Source organism: Peromyscus californicus, unplaced genomic scaffold (genome assembly GCF_007827085.1).
Source record: "Peromyscus californicus insignis strain IS unplaced genomic scaffold, ASM782708v3 Scaffold_4__1_contigs__length_199733344, whole genome shotgun sequence".
NCBI lineage: Eukaryota > Metazoa > Chordata > Mammalia > Rodentia > Cricetidae > Peromyscus > Peromyscus californicus.
Window position 1 is genome coordinate 191,753,368 of NW_026294562.1, and position 14,944 is coordinate 191,768,311.

At 39.5% G+C, this 14,944-nt stretch overlaps 1 protein-coding gene across 8 annotated transcripts in view; it reads left to right on the plus strand.

Annotated features, from left to right (window-relative positions):
* The window catches only part of LOC128125424 (zinc finger protein 420-like), a 337,518-nt gene that overhangs the window by 277,579 nt on the left and 44,995 nt on the right, over window positions 1-14,944 (plus strand). The window lies entirely within an intron of this gene.

A 14,944-nucleotide genomic window follows, 5' to 3' on the forward strand; every position in this document is an offset into this window, starting at 1 on the left:
CTACGTTTACCACCAGCTCTGGGAGCTATCGTGAGTCTATGCTTTTATCCAAGCAGCGTGTAGTCCAGAAACCTCTTTTTTTTTTTGTTTTGTGCTAGCAAAGTCTAAATCCACCCTGCAGCTTAATGTGCCACTTGCAGAGGCCTCATTCCCGCCATATAGCGGCAGGTCGAACATGCATGCTAGGAACCCAAAAGTAGCTCAAACCAGCAGCTGCCACTCATTTGAGAGAGACAATTAGGAAGCTGTTTTTAGTTCCATTTTAGAATCTTTTCTCAGGTTTTAGGTGGAAACCCTTGCCACCACGTTGGGAATAAATTAGGTCAATTGTCAAATTCTAGGAAAGGTAATTATATTCTTCGTTATCCAGTCTGTGTATAATGCCAAAGTTCAGGGTTTATCTCAAGTCCTTATTCAAGTAGTCTTTGAGACTGGATCATCTCAGCTAGTCATCTCAAAATTGCTCTGAGCACCTTGTAGTTCAAAGCTGATCTGTAGATGATGTTTGTCAGCTTAGTGATGTTATTATTGTCCACGTGGAATTGTTGTTGTTGTGGGGCCCCATCTTCTTCCTAGAGACTTCAGTTGATGTTAGGCCTGGCCATGATTTCCTGCAGAAAACTGATAAGAGACTCGAACACAAAGATATATATATATGCAGCTAATTGAAGGCTTTTTCCTAGAATTAATTAGTACTCTATATGACCATTCATATCTTAACAAAGTTTAAAATGTATGTATATATATATATTAATCTTGTAAATATTGATATAAAATTTATACTTTAAGAAAAGTTTAAAGAATCAGAATAGAATCAAAGAGTTCAGATTAGTAATAGAATAGTCCCTTAATTAATTTGGCTTTTCTCCTGTCCCATAGCAGAAGATGGCTCTTTCATTCTAGCATGATACAGGGAGTTTGCATTTTCCTTTTTAACAACATGCTTGAGTTTAAAGAAGGAGAGAGCCATTCTCCAATTCCAAAGTCAGCTTTAAATTTTAATTGAACTGGGACTATTAGAAGACCAATAGTGTTAAATTTCTTTAGAGAAAAGCAGAAACAAACATTTAGGAAGACATAAAATTTTTTAGATAATATATACCCATATGCCGTTTCACTCTGTTTCCTGGGATAGATGATTTGTCCCTTTTCTTCAGTTGTCTCATTTGTCCAGTGTTCTTCAGATTCCTTAACCTTCATTCTCCTAAAAGACAAAAACAAAAACCTTTCCCCAAGTCTAATTTTGGGGATGTTTCTTTTTGGCAAGTTATTATCTGATTAAATGAAAAGACATGTGTTACTGGTATAAGTTAGTCTAAATTGGATGTTCATGCTGGTTGATGAACTATCACCTCCTCTAATTAAGAGGTTTCTCTTGTTCAAATCGAACCTTTATCAATTTTGATGGTACCCACAGCTTATCTTCTCCTGTAGAAACAAAAGCAAAACCTCATCCCCAACGTAACACATACCCTGGTTTCCATTCTGAGGTCAGCACATCCTTCAAGTATATAGACTGATTTAATTCTGTAGTTTTTTTTTATTATCCAATGTCTCTCTGCAGCTGTTGTTCCTTTCTCATTGGCATTAAGAAAATTCAAAGTTAATAAAGCATTATGCAGTCTATTTCTGGATGTTTTTGTTACCCCTTTCTGTTTATTTAGCATATCCTTTAGAGTTCTGTTTGATCTTTCTATAACTGCTTGACCTGTAGGATTATGTGGTATGCCTGTAATATGGTTTATATTGTAATAAGCAAAAAACTGTTTCATTTTAACAGAGACATATGATGGAGCATTGTCAGTTTTGATTTGTGCAGGTATACCAATGATGGCCATAACTTCTAGCAAATGAGTGATTACAGAATCAGCGTTTTCAGAACTCAAAGCAGTTGCCCATTGAAATCCTTAATAAGAATCAATGGTATGGTGCACATATTTCAATTTTCCAAATTCTGCAGAGTGAAACATGTCCATCGGCCAGATTTCATTCTTTTGAGTACCCTTTGGGTTACATCCTGCTGGTAATGGTGTTTGATTGTAGAAGGAACAAGTAGGACATTTCTTTACTATTTCTTTGGCTTGTTGCCAGGTTATGGAAAATCCTTTTTTAAACCTTTACTATTGACATGATGTTTTTTATGAAATTCTGAGGCCTCCAGCACATTTCCTATCAATAATTTATCAATCTCATCATTGCCTTGTGCTATAGCACCTGGCAGACTAGTATGGGATCGGATGTGAGTTATATATAAAGGATGATTCCTTTTCCTGTTTGTATCTTGTAATTGAATAAATAGTGAAGTTAATTCTGAAGCATCAGGGATAAATTCTGCAGTCTCAATATGTAATATTACTCTTTCAGCATACTGAGAGTCAGTTACTATGCTGAGACGTTCTGAAAAATCCATTAATACTAACAGAATAGCATACAATTCTGATTTTTGAACTGAGTTATAAGGACTTTGAACCACTTTACTTAAATTTTCTGATTTGTAACCTGCCTTTCCTTGTTTGTTGGCATCTGTATAAAATGTACGAACTCCAGATATGGGTTTTTCCTGTACAATTCGAGGCAAGATCCAATCAGCTCTCTTTATAAGACCAATTCTATTGCTTTGGGATATTTGCTGTTAATTTCTCCCAAAAATTTACTGCAAGCTCTTTGCCAAAGTTCACTTTCTGTCCATAGTTTTTCATTGTCCTCTTTAGTTAAAGGTATGACAATTTCTGCTGGGTCTATTCCTGCTAACTGACGAAGTCTCAATTTTCCTTTCCAAATCAAGTCAGAGATTTTTTCCACATAAGTTTTTAATTTTTTATTTGGTTTATTTGGTAAAAATATCCATTCCAATATAATATCTTCCCTCTGCATTAATATTCCTGTAGGAGAATTTCTAGAATATAAAATAACCAAAATGTAATCCAGCTTTGGATCAATACGATCCACGTGCCCTTCATGTACTTTCTTTTGTACCTCAGCTTCAGGTGATAATTCTCTTGGACTATTTAAGTCCTTGTCACCTTCTAAGGTTTTGAACAAATTATGCAGTTCATCATTTTTTACCCCAACAATAGTTTGTAGATGAGAAGTATCTTCAAATAATCTTTGAAAGTCATTAAGAGTCTGTAGTCGATCTCTCCTAATGTGTACCTTTTGGGGTCTAATTTTTTGTAGCTCTATTTTATATCCTAAATAATTAATAGAATCTCCTCTTTGTATCTTTTCAGGAGCAATTTGTAATCCCCAGCCAGGCAAAATTTTCTTTACTTCTTCAAACATTCTTTCTAAAGTATCTTCATTTGAGTCAACTGGTAAAATATCATCCATATAATGATAAATTATAGATTTAGGAAATTTTTTACGTATCACTTCCAATGGTTGTTGTACAAAATATTGGCACAGAGTTGGGCTATTCAACATTCCCTGTGGGAGGACCCTCCATTGAAATCTTTTAACTGGTTGAGAAATATTATAAGTAGGCACTGTGAATGCCAATCTTTCTCTGTCTTTTTCTTGTAAGGGTATTGAAAAGAAACAGTCTTTTAAATCAATAACTATGAGAGGCCATCCTTTTGGTAACAGAGTAGGCAAAGGAATTCCAGATTGTAGAGAGCCCATTGACTGAATTAATTTGTTAATTTCTCTAAGGTCTGTTACCATTCTCCATTTACCAGATTTCTTTTTAATAACAAATACAGGAGAATTCCAAGGGCTGGTTGATTCTTCAATATGCTGAGCATTTAACTGTTCTTCTACCAGCTCTTCTAAAGCCTGGAGTTTCTCTGTTGTTAAAGGCCATTGCTGGACCCATACAGGCTTGTCTGTTAATCATTTTAAAGGTAGAGCTGTGGGTGTTTTTGGAAGATCTTCAGTTGTTGTGCCCTGTTCTTGTATAATATGGATGTCTGGTGACCACTCAGAATAATGCCTTCTAATACTTCTCTCAGAAACATGTGCTAGTTTATGATTTATTTCTGAGATTGGAGGGATGTTAGTCTGAGTATTCCATTGTTGCAACAAGTCTCAACCCCACAGGTTCATAGCTATGTTAGCCACATATGGTTTTAATTTTGCTCTCTGTCCTTCTGGACCTATACATTCGAGCCATCTTGCACTCTGTTTCACCTGAGATAATGTCCCAATTCCTAACAGTTGAACATCTACCTCCTGAAGAGGCCAAGTTGGGTGCCAAAATTCTGGTGCAATTATGATAACGTCCGCACCTGTGTCTACCAGACCAGACAACAAAACACCATTTATTTTCATCATTAATTTTGGTCTTTGTTCATTAATAGAAGTTTGCCAAAAAATTTTCTTTATGTTTTCTCCTGAATTTTCTGTTCTCTCTGTTTCATCATCCTGACCAGCATGATTTATTCCAATAGGCATTTGATTATTTAATTGCTCTGAGTAGGGGTTTCCTCTACAACTGCAGGAAAGGTTTGAACTGGATTTGCTATTGGGGCCTGCATGAGGCCCCTCTGGGAGTTTCCCGAAGACTGAGGCAAAGGATTACCCTGTCTGTCCCTTGTTGATCTACATTTGTTGGTCCAGTCTTTTCCCTTACCACATCTTCTGCATACTCCGGAAGGAAGGGGCATTCTGTTGCCATTGTTCCTTGAAGAAACATTGTTTCTAGGAATGACCTGTTTACAGTCTCTTCAAATGTCCTTGCTTTCCACATCCAAAACATCTAACATTCCTCAAACCTTTTGAAATTGCTTTGCCTACACACATATCATCATGGTCATGAGCTTCAACATTAACGGTGTCTCTAATCCAATCTTCCAAAGGTGCAGATCTTGCCTTTAACGGCCTCCTTATTCTTTTGCATGCTGCATTTGCATTCTCAAAGGCCTAAGATTCAATTATTATCTGACTAGCTTCTGAATCCGGGATCATTCTGTTTACTCCTGAAGTCAGTCTTTGTAAAAAATCTGTGAAAGATTCTTTTGGGCCTTGTATAACCTTTTTAAATGACTCGGTTTGTTCCCCCTGGTTCCTCAACTCTGTCCCATGCATTCAAGGCTGCCGTTTGACATAAAATTAGGGTTTGGACATCATATAAACATTGTGTTTGTGCTGAAGCATATTGACCTTCTCCAATAAGCTGATCCTGGCAGACTTGTATTCCTTTATCCCTCCATTGTTTTTCTATGTTTTTAACTTCATCCTTGAACCAAGTTAGCCACTGAAGCCTTTGACTGGGTTCAAAAACAGCTTGTGCCAGCTCCCGCCAGTCCTGTGGTACAATCCTATTATATGTTGACCAAGAGTTTAACATTTGCTTTACATATGGGGAATGCATGCCATAAGATACTATTGCCTCCTTAAACCTTTGTACATCTAACATTTCAATTGGAGCCCAAATATTTTGTGTAGTCATTGATTAGGCAACTTCTGTACAGTTACTAGACAAATTAAGGGTGACTGTGTGAAAACAGGCTTTCTTTCTGTAACTTTATGATCCAATGTTGAAGCAACTTCACTGTTAATTTCTTCTGTGTGAGTTTTTACAGGTTTAACAAGTTTTTCTAAAACTGTCATCCTGGCACTTAAATTGACTATCTTTTTAAATAGTAAAATGAGGATAAGCATAGTAATAAACTGCATAATTCAATCAACATTAATCTTCTCATATAGTTGTTCCATTGTCAGACTGCCTAAAATTGCAAACAATGCCCAATTTTCTTCCAATGTACACAGAAAACCCATTTTTTTTAATGTGGAAAAAATTTCTCTTTTAAATAGTTTCCTTTAAAATATCTGATATGTTAAGTGACTTACCAAGTCTGCGTAGAACAGTAGAAATCTGAGATAATTTCAAAACAGCCACCTAGTGTCCGAGGTGTGAATCCAGAGAGAGAGAGAGAGAGAGAGAGAGAGAGAGAGAGATAGAGAGAGAGAGCGCAAGTGCAGCCACAAGTTCTTCCTAAGAGCTTGATTCCAGCCACGTGTTCCCACTTGAGCCCAGTCAAGCACTAGCTCTGGCTTCCTTAAGCTCCAACCACATGCATTGGCTTTATAGGCAGGAACCCTGTTCGGCAGGGCAGGCCTGAGTTGTTTGTAGCACCGGCTTTAAGCAAGTAGCTCAAGGTTAATCCGGCCTGAGTCCAAGCCGATCTGGGCCCAGGCTAGGGAGCCGGCTGCCCAATCGGGAAACCGGACCTGCCACCAAGCCAAGTTAAGCAGTTTTTAATGGATTCTTGTGAAGTTGGGTGCCAAATGTAGATGTAACCAATCGTCTTATTAAATAAGAAAAACAGAGCCGATTCAGAGAAGAAAGCCAAGAGGTCAGAGCTAAGAGCCTTACCCTTTCTGCTTCAGGGATCCTCTTCAGCCAAGAGAGCTCTCCAAAAGGGAAGGTACTTCCTGTATGTTTGTCTTTATAAAGACTTTCGGTTCTGCCTTCTCATTGGTTGTAAACCCATGCCTCGTCACTGCCTCTCTGTAAAGACTTCCAGGTCTTCTATGGTTGGAATTGAGATTAAAGGCATGTGTCTCCAATGCTGGTTGTATCCTTTTACACACAGAGATCTCCCTAGCTCTGTCTACCAAGTGCTGGGATTAAAGGTGTGCGCCACCACCGCCAAGCTCTTGCTATGGCTCTAATAGCTTTGACCCCTGGGCAACTTTATTTATTAACATACAATTAAAATCACATTTCAGTACAAATAAAATACCACCATTTACCAGTTATTTTGAGACAATTTAGGTAGATGTAGTGAGAGGTTCCAGTGACATTGGAAGTGGAGTGGGGAAGGTAGTTGGCTCAGCAGTTAATAACACTTACTGTTTTGAAGAGGACATGCATCATTGATGACAACCATTCATAACTTCAATTATAGTAGATCAGATGCCTTCCTCTGACCTCAGCAGGTATAAGCCACAAACAGACCACATACATATATGCTGCAAAACACTGACGACCATAAGCTAAAGTACAAGTTTTAAAAACACAAATGAACAAATAGGAAATGAGCTTGGGTTTGCCATATTTTGTTTCTCTATAAACAAATCAGGATTAATCTACTGTAAATAATTTAAGATTATCCTATTGTACATGTACTGACTTCATGTAAAAATTAATATTAGGGGCAAATACACTTTATTTGTGTATGTACCTTGAGTGTTCATATAATTTATATAAATTTTATTAGTTTGATATTGGGATACTATAAATCTAGAAATATTCCTGCATCTTTGTTTCCTAATCTCCTGACTTGTATTGTTTCTGTATTTCATATAGATTTTACTTTAGATCAATTTTCTCAATCCCTAATAAAATACCAGCAGTACTTTGATTTATTAAACTTTTAAAGCACTAAAACTTTTCTATTTTATGTTCCCATTGATATCTCCTGTTGTCTGTCTTCATACCATTACTCAAATAATGGTTCTCTTTGCAATAATTGTAATACATTTTGAATCTTGCTTTAATCTTGTGATGGTTTTTTGAACATATCAAGATTTTCCAAATTTTCATATCCTCTTAGGATTACTTTTTTCATTTCACGGAAATTGTGCATTCCTTTTTAAAGAAATTGTTTATAATCTATAATCTCTAGGGCAGAGAGACTGACCAATTGTGTCACTATGTTTGAATTAGAAATTGGTAGCCATTTCTCAGTGTTTTCTGTTGCTCTTTATGTGCATGTTGATCAGTGAGTAATTATTTGTTATTGCAAGAATGTACTACAATTAGTCATTGTATACAAAACCATATGTGTGATACAATTGAATTTTATATGAATTTTTGACCTGTTTGGTTTTTTAAGAAGGTGCACACTGATTTGGATGGTGACTGCAGTAAGTTGGATCTCCACTAATACTGTATGTCTCAGTTCTTTCTGTTGCATTTTCTGCAGGTTATGTTATTTTTTAGTACAGTCAGTGTGGACAGTGATTAGGCAGAATGGGAATCTTGGTGTATATTAGTTGGGAATGTTGTTCATGGTTAATGGTGTGTATCATGGAGATTCCTGACCAAATACTAGTTCTAGAATGAATTGTGGAGGCCCCCAAAGGTTTTGAGGGCTGTATTAAGAGATGGCTTGACCATATGCATGGTTACCAGGTGATTGGAAGGGTCAGCACTTGGCTGAACTAGGGAGAGGTCTTTTGTCCCACGCCTTGGCATTCCTCTAAAAAGCCCTTTAGAAGAGACAGAAGGGGGTCAGTGGATATTGATCCAGGCCCTCCTGAAGCTACTTGTATTTCTGTTTTTCTCCCCCACTATATTTCTATTTAAATATTTCTCATCCTTCTGTCTGCAAGAGTACCCTGGGAAAAAGTGGGAGCAGGTCTCCCACAGATGGTGCCATGAACAGGGAGAGGGACTTAGAGAAAGGAGGGTTAGGGGACCTGCGGGAAGCAGTGGACCTGTCCAGTTTTGTGGCATAATTTAAGGCGGGGGTATTCTATTTTGGCAGTGAAAGTAAAGTGGCTGAAAGAAATGCCAAAGTGAAAAGTGAGGCTGCAGCAAATATTTCTCTCTCTTTAGGTCCCCCCTCTCAATTTCTATCTATAAAAATTATGTAAAAATATAGAGTTAAATATAGGAATATTGGGTAAGAAGAAACTTAGGATAAGAGTAGAATTTCCCTAGTGCTGAAAAGGGGCAAGAAAATAGTTAGCAGATCTTCAAAGATTCACTTGTAGAAATTTTAAAAACTAGGGGGATTAAGGTGGAACCAGGACAAGTAGAGATTTTTGGAGTTCATAGAGGAACTGTGTCCTGGTTTCTCTGACTGTGGGAAACTGAAGGCAGACTCCTGGAGGAGAATCTGAGCAGAAATGAAAAAGTATTATGAGAAACACAGGCCAGAAAAGATACCCATGGAAGCTTTTGGCCTGTGGGCATTGATTCGGGACAGTATAGATCTAAGCCCTGGGATGCAGGGAGGAATTTTCTCTGAGGCAGATTCAGGTGAAACAAAATCATCTGCTCTGCCAGCAGCACCTGAAAGTGCTTTTACAACACTGTTTTCTCTTAGTCATGAAGTCGTCTTGAGGGAACCGAAATCATGGGATGAGACGAGAGTAATTGAAGAACTTGAAAAGCTTAGTAATTTAATTTCTCTTACTCAGGAACTGGAAACTCTTCAGGTCTCTCCCTCTCAGAAAGATATTCATCTCTCTTCTGTAAGGGCAGGATTAGGCTCATTTGTGGGGACATCTATTAGGATGGAAAGGTTTCCCACAACTGTTCTAGCACAAAAGTCCCCTGGAACATTGCCAACCCTCAGGGTTAGTGCTACATTTCCTCTTCAAGCCAGCATTCAGGAGGTGGCTAGCAGAAGAGAATTACAAGGTTTTCAAATGTTCTCTGTGATAGAACAAGACACCCAGGGAAATATCATGCAAATGCATGATCAAATCCCTTTTAAACTACTTAAGGAGCTAAAAAGAGCAAGTGATCAATATGGTCTGACCTCTGTTTTCACAACATTTTTAGAAAGTCTTTAGAAGCCCTGCCTCTGGGTGACTGAAAATAAATGGTCACAGCCTGCCTGTCAGGTGGGAATTATTTGCTATGGAAGAGCGAGTTCATAGAACAATGTCAGGCCACAACTGAAATAAATTGAGTCTAGCCGACTTCCACTATTTTTGACATGCTTGCTGGAGAAGGCCCTTATCAGGAGATAGGTCAGTAGTTAAATTTTGATGTAGCAGTGTGTTCTCAGGTTAATGCAGCTGCCCAAAAAGCCTGTAATAAAATTCCATCATCTGGAAGACAGACTGAGGATTTATCTAAGATAAGGCAAGGGCCTGATGAATTGTTTCAGGATTTCATTTCCAGGCTAATGCAAACAGCAGGCGGGTTAATTGGGGATTCAGAAGCTGGACTTCTGCTTGTTAAATAGCTTGCCTGTGAGAATGTCAGTGCAGCATGCCAGGCTGCAATATGCCCTTTTAGAAAGAAAGGAAATATCTCTGACTATATCCAACTCTGTTTGGATATAGGGCCATAGTACAATCTGGGGACAGTCATGGCTGCAGCATTACAAGGAAAAACATTCAAAGATGTTCTGTACAAGCAAAGACATCCTGGCTCAAGACAAGGGAGAGCTGCCAGAACCCTGGGGGTTTGTTTTTGGTGTGGTCAGATGGGACACCATATTAAGAGGTGTCCTGACAGGAGAAATAGCTTAAGGGCAAATAGAAAGGCTGGGTTATGCCTGAGATGCAAAAGAGGGAAACATTGGACTAATGAATGTCTACTAAGAATGGATACCAAGGAGAATTCATTTCAGGGAAACAGATGGAAGGGCCAGCCCCAAGCCCCAACAAAATAGATCTTTGGGGTAACACTGCAATCAATCTCCCAGCAAAGAAATATATTCATGACCTCTACAGAGCAACTCCAGGTAGTCCTGGATTAGATCTCAGCTCTTCCATCTATGCAGTTTTGACTCCTGAAATGGGGGTGCAGGCCCTCCCTGCAGGTGTTTATGGACCTTTGTTAGAACACACTGTAGGGTTATTAATGGGAAGAAGTAGTACCACCATGCAGGGGATCTTTGTTGCTCCTGGAGTAATTGACAGTGATTTTGTGGGAGAAATTAAGGTGATGACTCATTCACCTAAGGGAATTTCTGTAATAAAGACTTGCACAGTTAATTTTACCTTCTCAGATACAAACAAAAAAATCAGTCATAAAAGATAAAAGAGGAGAAGCAGGATTTGGTTTGTCAGATGCCTATTGGCTACAAGCCATAGGTCCACAACATTCAGAACTCAATTTAGTTATAAATGAAAACAAGTTTCTCAGGTCTTTTAGATACAGGTGCATATTTATCTATTGTAACTGCTAGTCAATGGCCTTCTGTGTGGCCAAAAATGGAAGCTATTACACAGCTGAAAGGAACTGGTCAAACTCAGTGTCCTGAGCAGAGCAGCAATGAACTCTCCTGGAAAGATGAAGAAGGATCATGACAGAACTTTTTGGCTATACATTGTCCTTCACTTTCCTGTAAATTTGTGGGGTCAAGATGTCATGAGTCATGTGGGAGTATATTTATATAGCTCAGTACAATCATCTCTAAGCAAGAAGTTCCTGACCAAGATTTAGTAGAAATGTCAGCTAATAGGAATGGATTAGAGTATTTTTAGGAAGGGTCATGGAGCAACCTGAACTCCATGCTGTAGCTAGAGTTTTCCTGCCTGGCCCACAGCCAGGGCAAATCTCTCTCACCTGCCAGTCCCACAGCCGCTCAGACCCAACCAAGTAAACACAGAGACTTATATTGGTTACAAATTGTATGGCCGTGGCAGGCTGCTTGCTAACTGTTCTTACAGCTTAAATTAATCCATTTCTATTAATCTATACCTTGCCACGTGGCTCATGGCTTACTGGCATCTTCACATGCTGTTTGTCATCGTGGTGGCTGGCAGTGTCTCTGACTCAGCCTTCCACTTCCCAGCTTTATTCTCCTCCTTGTCCTGCCTATACTTCCTCCTCCTGACTATTGGCCAATCAGTGTTTTATTTACCAACCAATCAGAGCAACACATTTGCCATACAGAACATTCCACAGCACCATGCAGATCCTATAACTTGGAAATCTGACCACCCTGTGTGGGTAGATCAATGGCCCCTAACAAAAGGAAACATAAAGCTGTCTAGAAGTTAGTATGGGAGCAGTTGGATGGTGGCCATATTGAACCTTCTAATTCTCCTTGGAATTCTCCTACTTTCCCAATTAAAAAAGAAATCAGGGAAATGAAGATCATTGCAGATTTTAAGGAAAAATTAATGAAACCACACAGCCAATGGGAGTTTTACAGCCTGGATTGCTTATCCCTAATGTCATACTACAAAATACTTACAAAATTATTTTGGACTTGAAGGATTGTTTTTTTGTTGTTGTTTGTTTTTTTTGAGACAGGGTTTCTCTGTGTAGCTTTGTGCCTTTCCTGGAACTCGCTTTGGAGACTAGGCTGGCCTCAAACTCACAGAGATCTGCCTGCCTCTGCCTCCCAAGTGCTGGGATTAAAGGCCACCACGTCCCGATTACAATTCTTGTATAATATTAGAGGGACTAGCCTTCATATTATACATCTCAGGCACTCAGGAGAGAGAACCACAAATGGTGAGGACTATTTTTGGGAAATAGAATCTCAGCATACGAAGCTCTTAGTCCAGTCATTTACTCTTCCAAATCTTCTTCTTCTTCCTGTGCCCTCGAAGTCGAGGAATATATACACTTACAAGCGGTAATCCCTTGGCAGTGCAAAGCCAGGCTTCCGGGGTCAAAAGGAGGGGTGATAAGAATCACATAGAGGGGCAGTAATTGTTAATATCATTTGCAAACCCAAAGGGAAGTGACCAATGGGGAAATGAATTAACTAAAGGCTAAATTCGGGTAATATCTAAGAAGAGGGATCTTATGTGCTCAACTATGGTAGAAAATGTTAAGAATCTATAAGTTGCTAGGTCAATGGGAGAAAATAAAACTGCCTTCTTTTTTCCTGTAGCTCCTATCTGTGCAAACTATCTGCCATTTTTTTCTGCAGGGTGGGGGAAAGTGTGCTCAGTCACTAGGCAACCTGTGTACAGCTAGATGCCTCTGGTGAAAGTTAAAGGGAGATCTGGAACTAGGGTTAAGATTTGGGAAAGGAGGAAGTTAAGCTTAATTGCCACATCTGCCAGGCCTTCTCAAATGGGTAGTCTGGATGCTTAAGTCTGTTCTTAGAGGTACAGAGGTATCTCTGATAAGGTACTTTCCTCCATTTGGGGATGGACCTGGCTGGATGCTGCCAATGATGATAATTACAGGGAGGCTTGAACTGGGGTGCTGGCTGAGCATAGCTGATAGCACACAGGTTATCTAAATATGCCTAGAAGTGGTTAGGTAAGGAGTTAGAAGTCTATGAAGTTAGTAAGGCTGTAAGAAAGAAGGATCTGAGCTAAGTTGTTTAAAGCTATTACTTAAGGTCCACCTGACCGAGACGATGTCTCCTTGTGAAATTTACCTTAAATCTATCATGTGGACTGTTATTACTGTTAGTCCTTGAAAGCCTTTCCTGATCCTGTTCTCCAAATACCTTGAATGTGTATGTCCAGAGAGTGATCAGTCCACACTGTTAGCCCTTCTTAGGGAAAAATCAATTGGGAAAACTATGAAGGCACACATGATTTTCATAGCAGAAGACAGCTGATCTATAACAAGCCAAGTAACACGAAAAGCTCCTTGGAATTTGAATTTGGCTTCCTCTGAAGGAATTCCTTGGTCTCTTCAGGTAGTGACTTTGCCATAACTAGCTGAGTTCTTATGATATATTCCTGTGGCCTGCAGCAGTGATTCCCCTTCTCCTAAAATCTCTCCATAGCCACAGTTGAGAGCTATAAGGGTCGGGCCCTCTGAGCCTCTGCCCTTCCTAGACTGATTGTGTCCAGGGCTGGCCTTGACTGAGCCCAGTGCAGGTGACTACAGTTGCTGTGGGTTACTGATTACAGCAGCCGTGTGGAGTCTAGAGCATGACATGTCCTGCCCAGGCCCATGTGTGTTTTCTTATTTCCTTCCCACTGCCCCTTCCTCAATATTCCCAGAGCCATTGATGGGATAGTGTAACTGAGCTGTTTAAGGCTGTGCCCATTTCAATGGCTTATTTTATGCATCTTGAACAGCCACAAGCTTCTACATTCACCCCTGAGTTTTCAAAAGGAATTTTCTGTGTTTTCCATAAAAGCACCTTCAGTATCCTTCCCAGAAGACAAACTTGTTTCTGTGTTAGCACAAGCACAACATCTCCATCTCATGACACAGCATGACTTCAGCCCTGGGCTGTTAGTGGTCTGGACTGACCACTGACTTCCTGAGATACGTATTTCCTTTCTTTTTTTCTTTCTTTCTTTCTTTTTCTTTTTCTGAGACAGGGTTTCTCTGTGTAGTTTTGCGCCTGTCCTGGAACTCGCTTTGGAGACTAGGCTGGCTTCAACTCACAGAGATCCACCTGCCTCTGCCTCCCAGTGCTGGGATTGAAGGTGTGCGCCACCACTGCCGGGCCAGTTTTACTTTCTAAACTCTGAGTTACTGAATTGTCTTCCCCCAAGTCAACATTGCTAATAGTGTAATTCTCAATATTTGAGTGGCAATAGTGGAGTTCTGTGAGGGAAGGATGAAGATGGCTTTTTAGTGTCACTTCATTTGTATAGTGATGGAAATGATAATCCAGCTTCCCGGGAAAGCTCTCCAGAATGAGTTACTGTTTCAAAAATTTAGAATATTTCAAATAAGTGTAGAATATACAGCTGGAACTTCTCTTTTACCTTTAACTAGTAATACTTGCATGGAGCATTTTTATTTTAATTCTTTATTTCCTCTGAGCCATCCAGCTGCTCTACCTTGTCTTCAGGCCTGATATTCTGTCTCCTACCTCACTGATCTAGGTGAGTTATTATTATTCGGATTTTTTCATTTTTTATTTCTTGTTTCATGTTGGGCCCTGACCCCCCACCCCTTCCTTGAGTGGCTGTTGCCTTACTTGCTGACCTTGATAGGATATCCTCCCTATGCTAATTCCCTGCTGGTTTCCTTCCTCCTAAACAGTTTAAGGTAGGTTCCTCCTTTGTGTATCCTGCATTTTGGTGTAAACAGCTAGGATGCAAGAATGTAAAATATCTATAGAGAACTTCTGCCCTCCAGGTTCTCCCACTGTGCTGTAAGCCTGTATTTAAGGCCTCTTCCCTTCTTCAGTAAAGGGCATTCTAAGGAGAAGAATGACCAGCTGTCTTGTCTCTGTTTTAGTCCTCAGCCCCTTGCTGGGACATGATGAATGGGTAGTAGCATGGGCGCTACTGTTTCATTTCAGTTTGGATTTTTTCGGTGTTTCTAAGTACTTACTGAATTTAATTTTCATATCCTACAATGTCTTCACATCCTTCAGGCATTTGCTAGTGTTTTCTTGCCCACAGATAATTTTTTTCCCAATCTTCT